This window comes from Anomaloglossus baeobatrachus, chromosome 4, assembly GCF_048569485.1.
Source record: "Anomaloglossus baeobatrachus isolate aAnoBae1 chromosome 4, aAnoBae1.hap1, whole genome shotgun sequence".
Classification (NCBI taxonomy): Eukaryota; Metazoa; Chordata; class Amphibia; order Anura; family Aromobatidae; genus Anomaloglossus; species Anomaloglossus baeobatrachus.
In genome coordinates, this window is record NC_134356.1 from 386,145,491 (window position 1) to 386,170,129 (window position 24,639).

General features: G+C 43.5%; 1 protein-coding gene across 1 annotated transcript in view; it reads right to left on the minus strand.

Moving 5' to 3' along the window:
* The window catches only part of SEMA3D (semaphorin 3D), a 301,084-nt gene extending 281,611 nt beyond the window's left edge, over positions 1-19,473 (minus strand). Inside the window, exon 1 of the mRNA XM_075343494.1 lies at positions 19,058-19,473. The gene's annotated coding sequence lies outside the window, so the exon portion shown is untranslated. The remainder of the gene's footprint in view (positions 1-19,057) is intronic.
* Positions 19,474-24,639: the final 5,166 nt, after the last annotated feature.

Below are 24,639 nucleotides of genomic sequence, written 5' to 3' on the forward strand. Positions count from 1 at the left end.
TTTGTCTAAATAAATATTTCATTTTGGACTCTTATATATACTTACCAAGTAGATAGCAAAGGAACTAGTAGGTAACTATAAGCTTTTTTTTAGTACATTCTCTGCTTTTTCAAGGCCTGTTGTTTACGTCAGGTGTTTGTGTTTAAGGGAATCTATCACCACGTTCTTGCTACCTCATCCAAGAGCAGCATAATGTAGAACTAGAGACCCCGCATCCAACAATGCATACTTAGTTTACTGGTCTCAGCAGTTGTGACACAATCACGGTTTTTAGATGTGTAATGTAGCAAGGCTCAAAAAGCTAACCACACCCACACCAGTGTTCTGTGTACATTGTCTACTGACAGTGAGCAGCTTTTCATTGCTAGTGCATGGTTGGACCAGAAGATACGTGGCATTTAGTCCCATAGTGATAACCTCCTGCTGATAAATCATTCATTGTATGGAAATAATATTACACAGCTTAATAAGTGACACATCCCTGAAATCTGTGCTTCAGCCCCTAAATCATGATCTCTTAAGATTACATAATAAAACCTGCAGATGGAATCCTTTTAAATGTATTGTTGTCTTAAGTTTTGGTATATATTTTACTTACATATCACAATCTGAAAAAAAAAATTTGAAATCTTGCAATTTTAACACTGATCATTGAATCTTTATTTTGACTCTAAGTTCCTTTTGCTTCAGGTAGAGTTACATGTACATTAGTCACATCATATACTCCCTGACAGAAGTTCTGTCACTTACCCATGTTATATAAATAAAAGCTTATAACCTGACTTTAAATTCATCCATTGGTTTTATAAATTTCTCTTCTGAAAGCTGAAACCCTCCCAAATTAGGTTTAGGTTATGAAAATAAAGTTGCTGCAAAGCTGAAATATTGATCATTTAATGAACACAGAAAGGTCAGATTTTGGCAAAACAAAAGTTTTGTCACCCACAGAAAGTAATGTGAAATTCAAACAAATAAATAACTTCTAATACAAAGATATGTTGCATAACATTGGTGAATGAAGTTGTGGTGCTATTAGAGCCATATTTAATATTTTGTGTGACTTCCATGAGCTTGAAGGACTGCATCCATACGGTTCAACAATGATTCATACAATTTATTGATGAAATCATCAGGAATAGCAAAGAATGCAGTCTTACATGCCTCCCAGAGTTCATCTAGATTCTTTGTCTTTGTCTTCCAAGCTTCCTCTTTCATCCTATCCCAAACATGCTCAATGATGTTCATGTCTGGTGACTGGGCTGGCCAGTCCTTGACCACCTTGATCTTCTTTGCCAGGAGGAACTTTGTTGTAGAGATGAATGTATGAGATGGAGCACAATCCTGCTGCAGAATTTTACCCCTTTTATGATTGGGAATGTAAGAGGTCTCTGATACTTCTTGATTTTTCAGGCTATTGATATTGCCTTCCATCTTGCAAATGTTTCGCACACCCCCAAACTGAATGTAACCCCAGACCATGATCTTTCCACCACCAAACTTACTGTTGTTTGGGTGTATTTTGGATCCATACGGGCTCCAATAGGTCTCCTGCAGTATTTGCAGTGGCTGTGGTGGAATTCAACTTAAGATTCATCAGAGAAATCCACCTTCTGCCACTTTTCCAGCGTCCATCTGTTGAGCAGGCTGTGGGACTTGGCAAACTTGGCACACGATTTTTTAATTGCCTTTTGTTTAGTGCTGGCTTCTGGGTACTGATTCGAACATGGAAGCCATTTCGAGACAGAATCCTACAAACTGTTCTAGTTGACACAGGGACTTGAAGTGACCAGGCCTTTTGGAGCTCTGCTGCAGTGGAAGAGGGTCTGGCTTTGGATTTTCTAACCAACAAAAGCTCCTTCCGAGCAGTTGTCTTGCGGGGTCTGCCGGACCTTGGCTTGTCAAAAAACATCTCCAGTCTCTTCAAATCTTTTTGAATTCTTTGTACTTGACGCTGAGACACATTAAAGGTGCCAGCCACCTCTGAAGTGGATCTAGACTTCAGCCTCTTGATAATCAAAGTTTTGGTCACAGGGTGGATTTTTGGCATGTTGTCAGAGGTCAAGTTGCAGTTCAAGTGAAAGTCTGGGGTCCTGGGTTTCTTTTTATACACACCCGATTAACCGTTTATTAACCAATCATTTAGTGAGCACAGGTGAGGATGTAAACTAGAATTGGGTACATTATATGACAAGGCAACAAAACATTTGTCTTGCCAAAATCTGACCTTTGTGTGTTCATTAAATGATGAATATTTCAGCTTTGCAGCAACTTATTTTCATATCCTAAACCAAATTTGGAAGGGTTTCAGCTTTCAAAAGAGTAATTTATAAAACAAATGGATGAATTTAAAGTCAGGTTATAAGCTTTTATTTACATAACATGGATAAGTGACAGAACTTCTGTCAGGGAGTGTTCTCCGTCCCTACCTTTTGTATTGAAGTGTAAAATGAGCATGTGCAAATGTCACTGTGAAGAGAAGAAGAGCAGGGTCAGCTATGGCATCACCCATTATGAATGGTGGATATTGAGTTATCTACTGTGCATAGAGGTTTTACTTTACATTGTAATCCTGTCTTTGATAATTTGGAGCCTTGCTGAAAACTCTTCCTGACAAGACAGGAAGTATGAGTATAAAAAAGCACTGGTTGATATGAAAAAAAAGGTTTGCCAAATATTTTTAAAAACACACATGGAGTACAAAAAACTGATTTAACAACTTCCCTTAAAAGAATTTAGAAAAACAAAGTCTGTGCATGGAAGGTGTTCTTTACACAACCTCATGTTCTAGTACACCAGAACTTGACAACTTTTTGATGGTTGCAAGCCAATTTCAAATAATACAGGTATGTTTTTTGATCCTAGCAGCAAGTTTATAGTAGGCACATTGGACCCTGGAATATTGCAGTAGACATTGCAATTGAAATGTGTTCACAGATCAGACACTTAAGCGGGCTTTACACACTGCAATATCGGTACCGATATCGCTAGTGTGGGTACCCGCCCCCACCTGTTGCGAGACACGGGCAAATCACTGCCCGTGCCGCACAACATCGCCCAGACCCGTCACACTACTTACCTGCCCGGCGACGTCGCTGTGACCGGCGAACCGCCTCCTTTCTAAGGGGGCGGTCCATGTGGCGTCACAGCGACGTCACTGAGCGGCCGCCCAGTAGCAGCGGAGGGGCGGAGCTGAGCGGGACGTAACATCCCGCCCACCTCCTTCCTTCCGCATAGCGGCCGGGAGGCAGGTAAGGAGAGCTTCCTCATTCCTGCGGCGTCACACGGAGCGATGTGTGCTGCCGCAGGAACGAGGAACAACCTCGTTACTGCCGCAGTAACGATTTTTGAGAATGGACGATGCAACGATGCAAAATCGCTCATCGGTGTCACACGCAACGGCATCGCTAATGCGGCCGGATGTGCGTCACCAATTCCGTGACCCCGAGTTCGCATCGCCGATGTCGTAGCGTGTAAAGCCCCCTTTACTTTAATGCTGGGCCCACATGGGAATTTCTGCGATCCCCTCGCATGCCACTTGGCTCACGCTGGCAGTACAGCAGAGCCGAGTGTCATACGAGTGGCCCTGCGACTGAGGTCTGATTGTGCGAGCGGACCTCAGTTGCGGGGGGCGAGCCAGCACTGAGGAGGGGAGGGATTTATCTCCCTCTCTCCTCCGTAGCCGGCTATTGCCATTCTCGCACTGCACTTGCGGTACAGCGGTGTACCGCGAGTGCAGTGCGATTTTTCTCTCGCCCCATACACTTGAATGAGTGCGAGAGAAAGAGTCTCGCATTACAATCGCAGCATGCTGCAATAGTTTTCTCGGTCCGATTAGGGCTGAGAAAATAATCGCTCATGTGTGCTGACACACAGGCTAATATTGGTCCGAGTGGAATGCGATTTTTTATTGTACTCCACTCGCACCGATTTTCATGCCATGTGGCTTAGGCCTAATATTGTCAACCTATCAACCAGCCAACCCGATAAAAATAAAGCAGGTATTCACTTACTGTATTTTTTGTTTTATAAGATGCATTGGATTACGAGGGGTTGCTGATAAGTCTTTTTCTTTATGATCTTTTTTTGTTTCTATGGTAACGAATGTTATATCACATTAAAGCCTTATGTATCTAATATATGTTTTTAAAAGTTTGTATCTGCAGCTCATGGAAAAAGTGTTCTACGCACGCAGGAAAACAAAATGGCGGAGTCTAATGCAAAATTAACAGCAACTGAGAGCAGAGGAGTGATAAAATTCTTGTTTCGGCAAAAAAAGTCCGCAAAGGATATTCATGGCAATATGTCGCAGACACTGGGGGGTCAATGCCCTTCATATTCCACAGTTAAGAGCTGGGTTGCCAAATTTAAAATGGGCCACTTCAGCACCAATGATGAGGATAACGTCCTGGACAACCGAGAGTGGTTGTTGTTCCGGAGATCATCGATGCTGTGCACAACTTCATACTGGAGAATCGATGAATTTCAGCTAAAGCAATAGCAGACATTATGGGGATTTCCCATCAACATGCTTGTGTCATAATTCATGAACATTTGGACATGAGGAAGTTATCTGCAAAATGGGTCCCCAAATGTTTGACAACAGATCAGAGAAGCATGCAAGTGAAAACTTCCCAATCCATTTGTCAGCATTTCCGGACTGATAACAACTTCCTGAATCGACTGGTCACTATGGATGAGACCTGGATTTATTTGCATGACTCTGAAAACAAGGAGCAGTCAAAAGAGTGGCTGGCACAGTGGTTATCCTCGTCCAAAAAAGTTCAGGTTTCAAAAATCAGCCACTAAGGTGATGACGTCTGTGTTCTGGGATAAGGAGGGCATGCTGCTAGTGGACTACCCTCAAAAGGGTTCCACCGTCAATGTAAGGTATTACATTGAACATTTGGACCAATTGAAGGCAGCTCTGAAGGCCAAAAGGCATGGCAAGCTGTCCAAAGTAAACCTGTTCCTGCAAGACAATGCCTCCACTCATACTGCACAAGCGACCATGGCAAAACTGGCAGAGCTGGACTTCCAATTGGTTGACCACCCACCTTATTCACCAGATCTAGCTCCCTTCAACTATCATCTGTTTACAAACCTGAAGAAACGCCTCAAGAGTACCAAATTTCCCACCATTTCTCATGCCATGTCAGCTACGGATGACTGGTTGAGGCACAACCGAAATCCTTCTTTTTGCTAGGCTTTCAGAACTTGGAATACCAATGTAAAAAGTGTGTTGACATCAGTGGAGAGTATGTGAAATAAATGTAAAGTTTCATCATGTGATCTTGTTTCTTTCTGGGTAAAGCCAAAGACTTATCAACAGCCCCTCGTATAAGATGCACCCCAATTTAGAGGAGGAAAATAGGAAAAATTAATTTTTAATGTTAAAGTGAGGGTCCGTCTTATAATCCTAGTGTGTCTTATAATAGCTCACCAGGGGGAAATCGGCAATGGTTGAGCGGCTTGGGAGGGTCAAAGGAGGCAGTGTTGACGGTACTGACGGCATGGAGGAGGGGGTGATGCAGCTCAGGAGGGTAAGTGGACAGAGGGTCAGCAATCTGTGGGCTCAGAGGAGAGGGTTTTGCGGCTCAGGAGGATCAGTGGACGGAGGATCGGCGATACTGAAGGCTCAGGGGTATCGTGGAGGAGAGTGCCATTTATCTTCCGGCACACTGCAGACCGCGGACTCGATTAAACTGCCGGCAATTGACGTGATGGACTTCAAGAAATTGGCTGTGGAGACGGAGCATGCACAGATTGGCCTCCGCAGCCAATTTCTTGAAGTCCATTGAATCAATCGCCGGCAGTTCAATGGAGCATGCAGCCACCTAGAAGATCAATGGTGCTCGCCACTGCGACACCCCTGAGCTTGCAGTATCACCGACCCTCTGTCTTGTGACCCTCCTGAGTTCAGTGACACCCTCTCCTCTGAGCCCTCAGTATCGCCGACCCTGCTTCCTGTGACCATATTCTACCACCATCGCCCGGCTAAGCCATAGCCGGATTATAAGATGCACCCCCATTCCCCACCCCCCCAGTTTTTTGGGGGGAAAATTGCGTCTTATAATTCAGAAAATAGCCAGAATCCTACTCCACACTGATGAGGGGCAACACCCTGAAACAGCTGTCTGTGGATGGATACCTGGCCTTGGTATTTCCCTTGTCATATCTTTAAACTCGTCAAAGAGTTGGATATTGACTAAAAGGGCCACTTAATATGGTGGTTATGGTGGTCTCCTAAAAAGAGCCACTCCTTGGCTAGGTCCTTCCCAGAGGGATATCTGGCTAGTTCTGTGTTGAGACTCCTAACAGAGGCTCCACGGACCTTTTTTGATTTGCATACTTCCCAGGAGGCAATGCACCTGGGATTTCACTGTATGAGCACCTTTGTTGGCTGCTGGCAGTGTTTTCTCTGGCTGGTCTCCCCGAGATCAGTGATTGTTTTGTCTTGTTGGTCTACTAGGCATTGCTCCCACCTAGCCAGAATCCTACTCCACACTGATGAGGGGCAACACCCCGAAACAGCTGTCTGTGAATGGATACCTGGCCTTGCTATTTCCCTTGTCATATCTTTAAACTCGTCAAAGAGTTGGATATTGACTAAAAGGGCCACTTAATATGGTGGTTATGGTGGTCTCCTAAAAAGAGCCACTCCTTGGTTAGGTCCTTCCCGGAGGGATATCTGGCTAGTTCTGTGTTGAGACTCCTAACAGAGGCTCCACAGACCTTTTTTGATTTGCATACTTCCCAGGGGGCAATGCACTTAGAATTTCACTGTTTGAGCGCCTTTGTTGGCTGCTGGCAGTGTTTTCTCTGGCTGGTCTCTCTGAGATCAGTGATTGTTTTGTCTTGTTGGTCTACTACGCATTGCTCCCACCTAGCCAGAATCCTACTCCACACTGATGAGGGGGCAACACCCCGAAGCAGCTGCCTGTGGATGGATACCTGGCCTTGGTATTTCCCTTTTCATATCTTTAAACTCGTCAAAGAGTTGGATATTGACTAAAAGGGCCACTTAATATGGTGGCCTCCTAAAAAGAGCCACTCTTTGGCTAGGTCCTTCTCGAGGGATATCTGGCTAGTTCTGTGTTGAGACTCCTAACAGAGGCTCCACGGACCTTTTTTGATTTGCATACTTCCCAGGGGCCAATGCACCTAGAATAGAATTTCACTGTTTGAGCGCCTTTGTTGGCTGCTGGCAGTGTTTTCTCTGGCTGGTCTCCCCGAGATCAGTGATTGTTTTGTCAATTTGGAAAATATGGTATATACAGTAGCATAACTAACATACAGATAAGTTAAATCCTTAAAGGGCTGCTACCTGCCTGTTGTGACCAACGCCATTCTTCGCCGGCACAGAGCAGTCCCAGACCGCTCCTACCAGCAATTCAGCTGCTTCTGCTGAAGTTGCATCAACCGAGTGGTGGCCTCTCATCCGCTCTCCTTGGTAGATGTGACAGGACAGCCAACATCATTATGATTTACAGTCGGGTCCCCAAGTTAGGTATGGAAAGCGACTGTCAGTCAGCACATGACGTCGACTGTTCCGCCTCATCTACAAAGCATAGCGGAATAGAATCCTCCGCTCTGTTGACAAAGCTACAGTACTGCTGGCAGGAGCAATCTTTGACCCCCTGTGCTGGTGGTGAACAGAGCTGGGCACAAAAGGTATGTAGGTACCAATTACCTGCATGTTAGTGCTTAGGCAAAAAAAATGTTGTTAAAATCCCAGCTATACCCTGTAAGTGAAATCTATTTAACTATTTGAGTTTTCCATTACATTCTCATAGATTTATTGCTAGTATACAGCAATACTAGTGTAAAGTCAAAATGTTTAAAAAATGTACAAAACTAAAGTGCAGTCCCAATATAGATGATGTAAAACCCAACACTGGCAGAAAACCAATTCTAAAGGAACTTCTACCACAAATGCCAAATTTGAAAATGTCCACTAAAAAATACACCTTTACCACCCAGTAATTCTGTACACATTGCTTTATAATGTGCCCAGGGACTAACAAACACATTGATGCCCAGTCTGCCCCATTCTTGATTGAACTAATGCATTAATATGGCCATTTCTTGTGCATATACAGAGTCCAGAGCTCCGTGACAGGCAGTTTCAGCATTGCATGAGCACTCCAATATGTACAGATCATGAAAAAGAGTGGGACTGGGTAGCATGAAATCCACTTCAGAAGAGACAGCCATGCCCTAAGGCAGCTGTTTCCTATGTACTAGCCTGACTCTGAACCCAATGACATTGACTTATTATGAAATACAAAGCACAGCTACCTCATTGCTAACTGCAGTGTGGGAAGAATCGCTAAGAGAATAGTAAAAGTTGTAAAGTCTAGTAATGTTATATAGAAAGAGGTATGTGAAGATTCAAGCTAGAGCAAGGACAACAGGTTTGGCGTGTAGGAGTAAAAGTGCAATATGTGATGTGGTCTGTAGAGATACGAGTGAATACAGCGTTAGACTGGGGTTCTCTTAAGGCTGGATTTATACCAGACACAGATCTGTGCTAAAACAGCGCTAAACATTTACCGGTTAGTGGCCATTTAATAGTCTATTTATATAGACAGACCGTGATTCAGATCATTCTGTACGCATAGCCTGCCAAACTTCTCGGCAGTGCTGATCCTGTTTACACAAGATCATGTGCTGCCGAGAATGATGATTTTTGTGCAACCCATAGCTTGATTCACTCGACCAAGTGTTTTACACTTGGCATTGGCATGATTATCGTGATTGCATGATTATTGTGAAACAAACATACAAATTTTACACTTTCACTTTTTGTTCAACAGGATGGGGCCATAGTAGAGAGGCTCACAGGACGCTCTTGGGCAGCACTGATCTGCAGATGGCATTAATCTGCAGGCGGGCTGCGAGGGTATCTCGGCAGCAGGTGCATTGAGCTGACTGCCAGCTTAATTGAATCGCCCTCAGTTGACACGATGAACTTCAAGAAAATGGCCTCGGAGTTCTATCTGCGCACAATCCGCTTCCGCGGCCTTTCTCTTGAAGTCCATCTCGTCAATCGCAGGCAATTCAACAGAGCCCACAGTCAGATCAATTCACCTGCCATCGAGACACCACATCCTGTGTCAACTCCGCAGACCACTCGCGCACAGATCAATGGCGCCTGCCACGACACCCCCGAGTGAGTCCTGTGACACTGTCTCCTATGACTCTACTCCACCACCGTCGCTTTGGTAAGCCATATGTGGGGGATTCAATTGCACCTATCGCTACACCCCTGACTCCGCAGTATCGCCGACCCTTCTGAGTCTCAACACCCCTCCTCCGAGCCTGCAGCATCGCTGACCCTGCCCCCTGTGACCTTCCTGAGCCGATCCACCACTGTCGTTTCCCCCCTAGTGAGCATTAGGACTAAGAAACACTAGGATTATAAGACGAATACTCATTTTAACATTAAAAATTATTTTTTTCCTCCTCTTAATTTGGGGTGCGTCTTATAATCAGGTGGTCTTATAAAATGAAAAATACGGTATATTATTACTTTGAGGAGGAATGCAAAAAAAGTAAATTCTCCATCAAATTTTGCCTTTTTTAGTTAGCAAAAAATCCCCACAATCATTGTGAGGCTGGATTCACAGTTGCGTGTATGTGACTTGCAAGAGGATCGCATCACATTACCCAGATTGACTGCAACTCTACTGACAGGAATGTGTCAGCTTCATGTATTTCTTTGCAGCTGACCTGCTCCTGTCATTAGAGCTGCAATGTCAGGAAAGTCCGGGCGATGAGATGTGATGTAACCCTCGCACAAGTCACATGCAAGTGTGATTCCAGCCCTACATAATTTTGTGGCTATTTGCAGGTCCAACCATGAGGGCACTAAATGGGTGATGAAATCTGTGCCTCCCCAGTAATTAAAACTGCAAGTTTGTGCAGGATGTAAAGATCTGCACCAGTCAGGATATACTGGGAGTTGTAGGTTTCGTTAAAGCTAGAAAGCCGCTGTTCCTGAATAGATGGAGGAAAAGGGGGAAAATGTAATTGGAAAATTAAAGAAGTTGTACACTACCCTAACTCATTTAATTTTTTATTCATCAATCATGCTATTATGTGCCCCTAAATGCATCCATACTCTTATTATAGTAATATAAACATATATTACGCAGATAGCATCACCTGGTGTCTGCAAGCTGCAGCTCTGATGTTTACATCAATCACTTCTTCTCCCCAGGCTTACTGTGCTCTATTACTACAAGTTCTATAATGCAATGCAGTAGCCTGTGAGTAAGCACTTAGCACACCCCTCTCTTCTCCACCCTGCACTGCTGAAGATATTGGGAGATACCGAGTATCAGAGCAGCCCAGGATAGGTATGAGCCCATCTGGCCTATACAGCACTGTCACTGAGCTTCTTATGCAAATTTTGGCACTTTTCAGTTGTTCACGTCAGTGATTGGATTATCTAAATCCTTGGTAGTGAAGTGCTGCAATCTGTATTTCAACAGCAAACGTGTCGCTCCCGCTGTTACTACTGAAAGAAATTGAATGAAACTGTCAGCTCAGTTTGTGTGAGGCAGTGAGGCAGAATAATTGTGATCACTCCAAAACATCTACACCCACCATCAAAAGCCCAGTGACAACTTCCTTTAATTTGGTCTAATTTCTGTGCTGGAAAAGAAAGTATCAGAAGAGGAGTAAGAATCTGCCTACCAGTCCAATACTATGTGATCCCTACTAAGAAGCTATACATACAATACATACAAGCTATATGCTAACAATTCTCAGAAAAGCTAGCCAAAAAGAAACATTTTTATTGTGATTTAAAAAAAATTGAACAAGACAAAAACTAGGAGTGGGCAAGTTGTCATCTTAGTTGCTTAGTTTAGGAAGTAACCTAGGTAGTAGGTTATAAAATGAACCACACAGTTTACTATGTGGATGTTGCAACTGATATTACAGCAAAGATATAAACAATGTATTTTTTTATGGAGAGCGGACACAAAAGTGGGCATCACCAGGGAGGACGATGGTGCAGGGTAACACAGTTGGCTCAGAGGTCTACTGGATGATTAACCCTGATGTGCTAATACAAGCCTAAGTGAAAAATTCTATTACTGCAGCCTTCCTTAGAACATTGCTTTAGTAGTAGGATAATAAAATAATCTTGGACCAAAGGCTATTTATTAAAGGGGTTGTCCGGTCAAACTCCACAAGTCTGCAGTCACTCTTTGTGTCACTCCATGTGATTACAAACTTGTGAGTCCTCACATCGCCTGCACTGTGCACTTTGGGGAATCGCCGGTGTCTGAGCCAAAACTATGCGATATGCAGACTACCGGTCAGAATCCGACTCAGCTATATGGGCCCAGCTTCGCCCAATATGCTGGCATTGAACAAGGTCTCTCCTCTCTGGTCGGATTCTGCCCGTGAATTTGCATATCGCTTACTCGTGGCCACATGACCGCTGTTCCCGACTTGAACACTGGCTCTGATACCACAGTGCACAGTGCACACGATGTAAGGAGTCACAAGAATGCAGTCACATATAATGACATATAGAGTGACTTCAAACTTGTGGATTTACACAGGATAACCCCTATGCTATGGGCCAATATTATTAAAAATAATTTGAACCTTTAATCAACTACCAAATCTTCTTGTCACTTTCTACAACAGTGGTACAGGAAAAAGTCGGCATCTTTTAAGAAAACCATGGTTTTATGGAGGACAATGCTCCATTGCATCCATGGAAGTACTCCACTGCTTGGCTATCCAGTAAAGGCCTGGTCCAAAGGCTGAATAAATTTCAATCTAAATCCCTATCTATTTATTGCCCGAGTCTAAACTAATTTCTAATATATCTGTATTAAAAATTCCCTCCTCTTCCCTGACTATACTATCTAACTACTTATAAATATGAGCAACAATAGGGAAATTAATGACCATAGTAAAGTATCAGAGTATAGAAAAAACTCCAAAAAATGTCCAATTTTTGGTAAATATCAAATATCTTTATTAGTACAAAAGACTAAAAATCTCACACCAAAATTAGAGGACTGCGACCAGCCCCCCGAGGAAGACCATGAAACGCGTTGGGGCGCGTTTGTTATCTGTTGTCTGTGGACCAGGATGGGTAAGCACTTGCTTGATATGCCAACTAGCTGATATGTGATGCTGGAAACTGCCACTCCATGCAGCAAATGCACTATGCATTATATATAGTGGGATTCTTTATCTAGAGTCTTACATGGGTAATAAAATGAACTTTATTATAGCTGCATGTAGTGACCTTTCCAGCAAACACCTAGTTAATTTCTGCACTCTTGTGCAGTAATTCCCCATTCCTCATCCACTTATAGCAGATATCTTTATCTGGAATACTTCACTCCTCAACCTGCACTACTTTGTATTATTATTGTCCTCTAATTTTGGTGTGATATTTTTAGTCTTTTGTACTAATAAAGATATTTGATATTTACCAAAAATTGGACATTTTTTAGAGTTTTTTCTATACTCTGATACTTTACTATGGTCATTTAATTTCTAGATAAAGAATCCCACTATATATAATGCATAGTGCATTTGCTGCATGGAGTGGCAGTTTCCAGGATCACATATCAGCTAGTTGGCATATCAAGCAAGTGCTTACCCATCCTGGTCCACAGACAACAGATAACAAACGCGCCCCAACGCGTTTCATGGTCTTCCTCGGGGGGCTGGTCGCAGTCCTCTAATTTTGGTGTGAGATTTTTAGTCTTTTGTACTAATAAAGATATTTGATATTTACCAAAAATTGGACATTTTTTGGAGTTTTTTCTATACTCTGATACTTTACTATGGTCATTAATTTCCCTATTGTTGTTCATATTTATAATTGATTCTAGTATTGGGACAGACCTTCAATTATTTTGACTATGAGGATGATCCATTATGTCCTATCTTGTCTTCTAACTATCTAACTACTATTGATCTTTTCCCCCTACCTCCTGTCTAATGACGCTTCGTTTGAGAATCTCAGTATATGAAGTCTCAGCCTCTGACTCTTCCCTTAAAGAGCTCGTCCCCTACTTTCACATTGATGGCCTTATCCGTAGGATAGGATAGTCTGATTGGCCGGTGTCTGACACCCCGCACTGCCACCAATCAGCTGTTCTCGAACCCAGCGGCGGCATCAGCAGCCAGAAATGCTCAGTTCCAGAGCTGCTCCGTCTTCTGATAGTCGTTGCTGTCGGGTACTACACATCTGCCTCCTATTGATGCACTGTATTTCTTCAATAATAAAATAAAAATCAAAAATACAAAAAAATTACCTAATAATTGTGGACACAGTGTACACTAAAGTCATAGATATATGTCAGAGCTCTGCTCAGGAGCTGATCAGTAGGAAACAGGCCCCGCTATCCTATATTAATAGGTATTTTGAGTGTCATATTTATGCAGTGTTAGATTCTAATACTATAATGCTATGCTTCTAATGAGTAATATGTATTGCAGCATGTCCAGAGGTGCACGATGGTGGCCTATACCGTAATACTGTACACTGGTGTGCAGGAGCCTGTGTACCGAGTACTAATATATTTCTTCTAGTCTTGAAGGAACATATGTTGTATCTTATATAGCTTGCCTCACTGTCACGATCCACCAACTATGTTATATAAAAAAATAAGTTAACGCCTATACTATAACTGTACAAAAGGAAGTGCCACAGTCAGGCGTACGGGCTTTAGTGTTAGGACAGAGAACAACAATTACAATGTGATGATGAACAGCTGCACAGAAATAAATGAGGATATAATATTCTCCATGATACTTATTGAGGCTCCCTTTACATAGGAATGGAAAGCTGACATCACCTCCCACACTTAATTTCCAACAAAATCCTTTAATTTTGGGTCACCAGACGTATCTGTAGAATACTGGAAGCCATCTATGCCACATTTGGACATATCAGTGCAGCTTCTTGTTGATTTCTTGCTTATGTAATTTCTTTCCCAAGTCATTTTGATCCCCGCATTAAATAACAAATCCCCGTAATAACCCACTCCAAATAGCAAAGCAACTGTAGCTAATTTGTGTGGAAATCTTTGGTAATAACATATATACTGGAGATTTTCTGGATACCACCTCAACATGAAATAACGCAGTGAAAAATCATGGTATTCAGCTCATCATGCCCTGACAGATTTTACAATGTCATTTTTTATATAACTATGAATATCCTTACCCCTTCCTCCTATGCTTCCAAGTACCTATAGGGCTCGGTCACATATAACTGTCATGTAAATGCCAGATCCAGATATATGACCATAATGGCCATATTCACACAGGAAAGGTTCTCATGATGGCCAATGACCGCACTTCTGTAGGTAAAGTGTGACTGTGGTTTTCATTTATATTTTCCATAACTTTCCGTACACATGGAAATAAGAAATGTTATGATAGATCTCAAGTAAAATATATCTTTGTACCGTGTTAGCCAGTAGAGATAAAAAAATTGTTTAAAAGAACAGAGAGTCCTCAGTGGTTGATACCTTTTAATGGCTAACTGAAAAGATGGTAATAATTGCAAGCTTTCGAGACTACTCAGGTCTCTTCATCAGGGTCGTTGTTATACCATGCCTGATGAAGAGACCTGAGTAGTCTCGAAAGCTTGCAATTATTACCATCTTTTCAGTTAGCCATTAAAAGGTATCAACCACTGAGGACTCTCTGTTCTTTTAAACAATTTTTTTATGATAGATCTCATGAGACAAATCTGCTTCCTTCTCCGCCCTGACTGATTTTTCACTCTGTAACTTCAGTATTCAGTGAAGACAGCTTCCCACATTATGGAGATAGTATAACTGCTATTTGACTGGGGAACATGGAGCAGAATGTCTGTATCTGCCTCTAGCTCCTCCTTCTGCCTCTAGCTCCTCCCTTCTCCATAGAATCTTATAAGCACCAACAATCATCTCTTATGTCACTGATCAGAATATCTGTCTTCACTTAATACAGATTATGCCCATGAATTCAGACTGATAGATAAATCTAGGATGGGAAAGAGACTGATTGTTCCGACAAGATATATTACAAAGTTGCTTATTTTCATGTGTACAATTAATTTAGTGAATAAAAATTAAAACAATTTGATATTGTACCTCTTGACTTTAAAAATTGTCTGTAATAATATCCTGGGTATTAGTGATGAGCGACTACTCCCATGCTTGGGTACTCGGTACTTGTTAAGAGCAATTGGATGCTCAGATGGGCGTGATTCGAGTACCTGAGTATAATAGAAGTCAATGGGGAAATCTTCCGGAAAAATGCTCGAGTTCCCCATTGTCTTCCTTTATACTCGAGTTGCGCCTGTCCAAGCATCCGTTTGTTATGAGTATCGAACACCTGAGCATGGTAGTGGGCACTACTGTAGGTCACACAGCTTACAATCTAATTAGTGGCATAGGAAATAATGTTCTTCCAGGTGGTTTATTATCTGAACCTCATGGTTTCTTTTCTGGTTACTTCAATGGTTCGAATATAGAAATAATATTTAATTAATAGCTGTAAATATTCATTAACTATTTATCCAAGATGACAACTTTACAGAAAGTGCATATTGGTCCCAATTATATATCAATGAGACCATTTAAGTGCACACAAAATAATGGCTGAACAAGTCAGAGTGAAAGCATCCAATACGATACACTCCTGAAATGGCGGGAATGCGGTTACTATTGTGTATACCATGGGTGGTACATCAACACCAGTCTTATATATGGCACTATGAACACTATGATATAGTGGCTGCCACGGGGAAGCATCAAGAATTTTTAGAGTATGTTTTGGTCAAGAAAAGAAGATGTTTTAAGAGTAGTAGCAACGTCTTAAAGTGCCTGCAAGTAGGGGCTTCATAGTGTCATAAATTTAATCTGCCATCAAAGCTAATGTTATAATGACACATTGGAAATGTTACATATGGAATATCATTTTTATAAAAGTTGATAGGTCTAGTTGAATTTGTTTTGAAAAGTTTTGAAGAATCAGACAAAAGACTAATATGAGAAAACGTCCTCTAGGTTATTGCTAAATTCCCAAGCACCGAACAATTGTTGTTTGTTAAGACCTCAGTGAGTTCTGCATGGAGAAGATAAGAGACTATTATTGAGGCCTGGGTCGTAAAAATGCCAATTCAAAGGAGAGGAGTGAACATAGCTTCATTAGTTAAAAGAAAAAAGTTTTGGTACCATGTTGGACAGTTGAAAATGATTGATTGCTCTCAGTGAGAGAAACAAAATTAAAATTTTGTAGTTGTGATACCTTTTAATGGATAACTAAAATAAAATATGATGATGTTATAAAGCAAGCTTTTGAGACATCTCAGGTCTCTTCCTCAGGCATGGTACCATGCCTGAGGAAGAGACCTGAGATGTCTCGAAAGCTTGCTTTATAACATCACTTTATTTTATTTTAGTTATCCATTAAAAGGTATCACAACTACAAAATTTTAATTTTGTTTCTCTCACTGAGAGCAATCAATCAATAGCTTCATTGTGACTGGAAAGAAGAGAATGCTGCTTCATCAATAAGTGTTTGGGTTTACCTTATTATAATTAATATCAAAGCCCCGTTAGCCGTTGGCAGGCGGACAGGTGGAAAACATTGTGTCACCGAGATCTTAACAAGGGCTTAAACAAAACATCACTCACATTTCGGTGAAGGGAATGGGCTCTGGTAAGCCTCAAATAGAAGGAATGGTTTAGTCAGCTCTATGGCCATGGTCTTCTTCCCATTACTGCGGGGATAAATCTTTGTGTTGGGCTCTGGTCTAATTACTTTGGATAAGGAACAGAGAAGGATCTGGAGGATTGGAAGTTTAGGGTGTCAGCCTGTTAGTGAGAAGTCATTAAAGACGTGTACTGTAACATCACACTGATCAGGGATAACTGCTAAATATAATGATGCCGTATGGAGCGTAATCTGGTGACTCCCCAGGAAAAAAGGGAATTTCCTATATATATACAGGCACGCCTCGACGTGCTGCTGTGTGATCCTCCAACCCAAAAAATAAGAGGAGCTGATGCAACACAAAAACGGAGAATTCCACCACTAAAATAGCAACATCCTGTTTGGACAATATCTTACTTCCAGTATACATTAGACCAGAAAGAGCAACTCAATCTCACAGTAATTGCCACCGACTCCTTAATGTCTGAAGGAAGCCAGCGATCTTGAGGCTGGGGCTCCTTCTCTGCACATACGTGTAATGAAACTTCCTTAAGACACCAGCTAATATTGCAATGAGGGTGATTATGTGTGTGACAGTCACATACAGCCAGCAGCAGACTGATTCAGCAGACTGGGGCATGATTACAGCACAGCACAACAGAAGGATCATACACCAGACAAGCCGAAAACAACACATTATTAGGGTCTTACAAGCTTCCAGCGGATTTCATTCAAAATCCATTTTGGCAAAGATGTATAGACTGGTAATGTCTGCGCCCCAATCAGTAGCATGTAGACTTCCCTGGAAGTGCTGGCAGACTTCACCAAGTTACAAATGACTGCCAATGTGTAAGAAAATGAGCATGCTGAGTGCTTCATCTGAGCAAGTCCTGAAGACTCAGCTAAGGAATTCAGGCACATGGTGTACTATCTGATGTGCACACTACCACCTAAATGGCACTAATATTCAGCATTGGACAATATCACATCAACAGATGGGATCAACAAGAGGCAATGAGTTCAATGCCATTGTAGTCATTTATATAATACAGTGAGTATAGGGTGGGACAGAGAGATAGGTAATAGGAGAGATAGTAGAATATATATGTATATGTATATATATATATATATATATATATATATATTGAGATATATATATATATATATATATATATATATATTAGATAGATGAATAGATGATGGAGAGATAATGATAGACATGATGGAGATGGATAGGTGGCAGATATAATGATACACATCATAGAGTGAGATGATAGACAGATGAGTGATTTTTATATAGATAGATAATATGGGACAAATAAACTTATTGATAGATTAATAAATAGATAGATATAGATAGACAATATAGATAGATAAGCAGACAGAGAGAGAGAGATATGAGATAGATAGAGAAATAATTGATAGATACATGATAGATGATAGATAGATAGATAGAGGGATAAATAGATAGATAGATAGATAGATAGATAGATAGATAGATAGATAGATGATGTGTAGATATATAGAGGGATAGATAGATAGATAGATAGATAGATAGATAGATGATGTGTAGATATATAGAGGGATAGATAGATAGATAGATAGAGAGGGATGTGTAGATAGATAGAGAGGGATGTGTAGATAGATAGAGAGGGATGTGTAGATAGATAGAGAGGGATGTGTAGATAGATAGAGAGGGATGTGTAGATAGATAGAGAGGGATGTGTAGATAGATAGAGAGGGATGTGTAGATAGATAGAGAGGGATGTGTAGATAGATAGAGAGGGATGTGTAGATAGATAGATAGATAGATAGATAGATAGATAGGTAAATAGATAGAGAGATAGATAGATAAATAGATAGATAGATAGATAGATAGATAAAGAGATAGATAGGTAAATAGATAGAGAGATAGATAGATAGATAGATAGATAGATAGGTAAATAGATAGAGAGATAGATAGATAAATAGATAGATAGATAGATAGAGGGATAGATAGAGGGATAGATAGATAAATAGATAGATAGATAGATAGAGAGAGAGATAGATAGAGGGATAGATAGATAGATAGATAGATAGATAGAGGGATAGATAGATAATGGATAGAGGGATAGATAGAGGGATAGATAGAGGGATAGATAGAGGGATAGCTAGATGATATGTAGATAGAGTATATGGAAATATATTAAACACATATCCTGGGCACATGTGACACAAAGTATGAGAGCCCCTCACTTATGCTGGAGCAGGTGTCCCCAGTACCAGACCCAGTAACCTCTGTAAGTTACTAGCCATCCATAGTGTAGACTCGGTGCCTCCTTTCCTATAAGCACTGGATACAATCCCACAGACAACTTACCTGTGATGTGAGTGGTGACAGAGTCGTGCAGAGAAAAGTTTCCTGCGGCAGGCTGTAGTGGCGGCAGCAGTCACCGGCAGGCAGGCACTGACAGGCAGGCTGCAGCCCACGTCCCGGCGATGATGAGCAGTGTGCTGTGCAGTCAGGGCTGTCACGCCTAATAGATCCGCTGGCAGGATGGAGTCAGGTCCTCCCTAATACCTGGATCCTGAGCTGGGCTAGTGCGGTGGGAGTCCTGCTGTCCGGGGCGCTGCCATGGCTCATTCATCCACTGCGTGTAAGCAATGCGGGGCGGGAGCAGCCACACTCCTCAGAGTCAGCAGCACTTGCTGTCTGCCAGCGCCTGTGATCACTGCACACAGAGCACAGGACGAGGGCTACACGTGAAATACTACAGTGATTCATTGTTCAGCCAGCCACGACCTCTCCAATGTGAATGACATAATTGCCTCGGCACTCACACGGCTTGCCAAGAGTTAATGCTGTACTTAACCCTTCCAGAGAGTGTCACAGTATATGAATCCCCATACAGTATAAGCCTCCACATTCCTGTCACCATAGGTTACCTGGCTGAACTGACTTAATCTGACAACCAGATTTTCAACTCAAAAATGTACTTTAGCAGTTGTCACTTCTCTTTCCCGTCAGCAGGGGGCGACAATGAGGGCAAGAAAAAGAACACAGCCCTGCTGCTGTAACATGTGGCACATGGGCATCCACTGCGTTTGTGCCCCATCCAATTAAAGTGGTTTTCCTCATTCGCCCTTTTTCTTTACAAACTCGATGTGTCCATATTAAAAATACTAAAGTCAGCTGCAACTCACCGTCTCCGGGTCCAGTGAGAGTGATTGTGTAAAGGCTACAGGGGTGAAGTCATGTTTACAGCGCTGCAGGCAATCATTGGGCTCAGTGGTTCATGCTGTCTAATGGTGCATTCAGACCACCGTATAAATGGGACCGAGATCGGACCTCAATTGACAGTAGTCAGTCTCCCTCCCAACCAAATCCTGACCATATATTTCTATGAAGCTCTCACACTCAAATCTGGAGACCCGCCGGTCATTCCTGGCAAGTTAGACGGTCGTCTGAATGCACCCTAATGATGAGTCTGGTGATTGGCTGCAGCACTGTTGACCCGACATCACCCCTGTAACCAGAGGCGTAACTAGAGTTTGATGGGCTCCGGTGCAAAGTTAGGACCTGCCCCCCCCCCCTCTACGTACACCGACACTTGGGGTACGGGACAATGACACTGACACACGGCATACAAAATAATGACGCTGACACTTGGCTCTTACCCTCAGCACCCAGATTTCCCATGATCTGAAATCCCTCTATCAGCACCCAGCTTTTCTATGTTCTGATATCCATCTTGTCCTCTGCACCCAGATTCCCCGTGCTCTGCTATACATCTTTCCCTCAGCACCCAGCTTTCCTATATCAGAGCATGGGAAAGCTGGGTGCTGAGACAAGATGTATAGCAGAGCATGGGAAAGCTGGGTGCTGAGAGATGTATAGGAGAGCATGGGAAAGCTGGGTGCTGAGGGAAAGAGCCCTTTTCCCTCATCACAAAACGTTCTCATACCATGCTTGTATTTTTGTCCCCCCTTGTATATAGTTCTCCAAATACTATAATGGCCCCTACATAACCTTCCATATTGTATAAAGGGTCTCACATAACCCTTCATATATTAGAATGCACCCCCATAGTCCTCCATGTATTATAATGCATTTTCCATAGTTCTCCATATATTATAATTCCCCCCATAGTACTCCATATATTATACTGTGCCCCATAGTCCTCCATATATTAGAATTCACCCCAGGCCTCCATGTATCATGCAGCCAACCCCCATGTATGATGCAGCCAGCCCCCCATGCTCCATGTACAATGCAGTATATATAATTATTATTATTATTATTACTTATTATTATAGTGCCATTTATTCCATGGCGTTTTATAAGTGAAAAGGGTATACATAAAAAACAAGTACAACAATCATGAACAATACAAGGCACAGACTGGTACAGGAGGAGAGAGGACCCTGCCTGCGAGGGCTCACAGTCTACAGGTGATGGATGAGGGTACAGTAGGTGAGGGTAGAACTGTGTGTATTCCTACTAAATCTGACAGACCTTGTGCACACATTCAGTATTTGGTGAGTTTTTACCTCAGTATTTCAATTGAAATACTATGTCCCAAGAATGACAAAAGTATTTTAGGAGTGATACCTCAGTACCTCAGTACCTCAGTATATGTAAGACCATGTGCACACTAGAACTTGACTTTTTCTCAAGGAAAATCCAGACCCTCTTAAAGAATCCCGCACCCACAGTAAAAAACCGCACCTAAACCGCAACAAAATCCGCGTGCGGTTTTGCCGCGGTTTACCATGAATTTGACGCGGATTTGACACGTTTTTTCCGCGGGTTGGTCCCAGCGGATTTTTACCATTATCTATGGCAAAGACTGCAGGTACCTGCGGAAAAGAAGTGACATGCACATTAATTTCGCAGCGGAAATTCTGCGGGTAATTCCGCAGGTATAAAAAAACAGTGTGCGCACAGCATTTTTTTTATACCCATAGGTTTTGCTGGGGAATGACTGCAGAAATGTTAGACACATTTTCTACAGCAAATCCACGGCAACTCCGAGTCAGGCTATGTGCGCACGTGTGCGTAATTCATGCAGTTACGCTGCGCTTTGTAGCGCAGCGTAACTGCATGCGTCCTGCGTCCCCTGCACAATCTATGGAGATTGTGCAGGGGCCGTGCGCACGTGGCATATAAGAACGCAGCGCTTCGGCTGCTGCCCGAATCGCTGCGTTCTAAGAAGTGACATGTCACTTCTTCCGTGCGCTTTGCCGGTAGCCCCTGCTCTGTCTATGGCAGGAGCTGCATGCAGAGCGCACGTTCTCTGCCGGCACCATGCGCTTCAGAACGCAGCTTTTCAGCTGCGCTCTGAAGCGCACCTTTTCGGTGCGGTGCAGAGCACATACGTGCGCACATAGCCTTAAAATCCACAGTAAAATCCACAGTAAAATCCACAGTGTGCGCACATAGCCTTAAGCTACGTGCACATGAATATTTGGTGATTTTTTTTCCCCTCAGTACTTGTTAGGCCACATGCACACATTTAGTGTTTGGTTAGTATTTTACCTCAGTATATGTAAGGCCACGTGCACACATTCAGTATTTGGTGAGCTTTTTACCTCAGTATACCTCAGTATTTGTAAAGCTAAGTTCACACAAGTATTTGGTGAGTTTTTTTACATCACTATTTGTTAGGACATGTGCTCACATTGAGCATTTGGTGAGTTCTTTACCTCAGCATTTGTAAGCCAAAACTAGGAGTGGGGCAATCAGAGGAAAAGTATAAGGCCGGCTTCTCACTTGCGATTTTCTCACAGTAGTGCAATGCAAAAGAATTTCTCGCATTGTACTCGGACACATGTTAATCAATGAGGCAGCTCCCATCTGCTATTTTTTTCTCAGTCCAAATCGGACTGAGAAAAAAATCGCAGCATGCTGAGTCTCTCCAATGCAACTCTATTGGAGTGGGTAAATAAACGAATGTCACACGGACCGGCACTCACACCATCCTAGTGACATTCGTTTTTCTAAATACATTTATCACATGTTTCACAAAACACTGGAAATGAGTGAGGTCTCACAATGTCGGTCAATCTCTACCTCTGTCAGTCGGTCTCTCCCTCTCGGTCTCTATTCTCTCTCTGTCGGTCTCTCTCTCTGTCGGTCTCTCTCTCGCTCTGTCCATGTCGGTCTATTCCTTTCCTCCCCTCTCTCATACTCACCGATCCCCGATCACCAGCGCGGCGCTGCATGGCGTTCACACTGCTCTGGCGGCTTCTCCTCTTTTGAAAAAGCCGGCCGCTCATTATTCAATCTCGTATTCCCTGATTTACCCGCCCACCGACGCTTATGATTGGTTGCAGTCAGACATGCCCCCACGATGAGTGACAGCTGTCTCACTGCAACCAATCACAGCTGCCGGTGGGCGGGTCTATATCATGCAGTACAATAAATAAATAAATAATTAAAAAAAAACGACGTGCGGTTCCCCCCAATTTTCATATCAGCCAGGGCAAAGCCATACGGCTGAAGGCTGGTATTGTCAGGATGGGGAGCCCCACGTTATGGGGAGCCAACCACCCTAACAATATCAGCCAGCAGCTGCCCGGAATAGCTGCATCCATTAGATGCGACAGTCCCGGAACTGTACCCGGCCATCCCGAATTGCCCTGGTGCAGTAGCAATCATGGTAATAAGGAGTTAATGGCAGCATCCCATAGCTGCCACTAAGGGGCACTTTGCACGCTGCGACATCACAAGCCGATGCTTGCGATGCCGAGCGCGATAGTCCCCGCCCCCGTCGCAGCTGCGATATCTTGTGATTGCTGGTGTACATTATCGCTACGCCAGCTTTACATGCACTCACTTGCCCTGCGACGTTGCTCTGGCCGACGACCTGCCTCCTTATTAAGGGGGCGGGTCGTGCGGCGTCATAGCGACGTCACACGGCAGGCGGCCAATAGAAGCGGAGGGGCGGAGATGAGTGGGACGTAAACATCCCGCCCACCTCCTTCCTTCCGCATAGCTGGCGTGAGCCGCAGGATGCAGGTAGGAGATGTTCCTCGCTCCTGTGGCTTCACACACAGCGATGTGTGCTGCCGCTGGAATGAGGAACAACATCGTAACATCGGTCATTTCCAAATTATGAAAATGACCGAGGCTATGTACCGCCCCGCGGTTCAGCTCCAGCCGCCGAGCCGCTCGGATCCGTGCTCGCGTTCTACGGGTGGTGGCTCGAGCCTCTCACGGACCCCTCTGCAAGGGGTTTGGCGTTACATACGGGGGATGCGGGTATTTGGTTTTTGGGATGATTGTTCGTGACCCCACCCATGGGTTGTGGTGATGGTGGACACCACCGCAGCAGTAAAGGTACGGGGACTCCTGGGAGCGGTGTAGTGGCGCAGCTAGGTGTTGACCCCTCCGTGGGTAAGGGATGTTGGTCCCGGGGCCCGGTTGGGCTGTGGGCAGGGGGGTGCAGGGTGCAGTGTTGCGGTGCAGCATGGTGCGGTGCCTGATGGCACTGTTGTACTCACGATTAAACCACACAGAGTCACTGGTGAACCAAACGAAGGTATGAACGGAGCCCGCAGCCGGCTGCAGCTTCCTAGTCAGGTTGGCAATGTCCACCTTTCTCCTGCACCTGTGTTTGTAGTGTGACCACCGTGCCTGAGCACTGGTAGTCCGCTCCCCGGCGTGTATGTGTCGTATGAGCCCCTTTTGCCCGCAGGCGCTGGCCCTTGGATCTCTGGCCTCTGGTGGTGGCTACTATCTGGACGGGTTGGGCTGTTGCCTTCAAACGGGACTTTGGTGGGAATGAACCCCTGAGGTTCAGACCGCAATCAGTTAATTCGACTATGGTGGCGGCATATAGCCTAGTTCGGGGTCTGAGTACCCTGCCTGGTGCTCCGGTATCCTGTTGGCTCCCCGGTTCGGTTCCGGTGGGCCACTACCCTGTGGTTGACTGATGGTACCTTTCTAGTGTGGGGGTG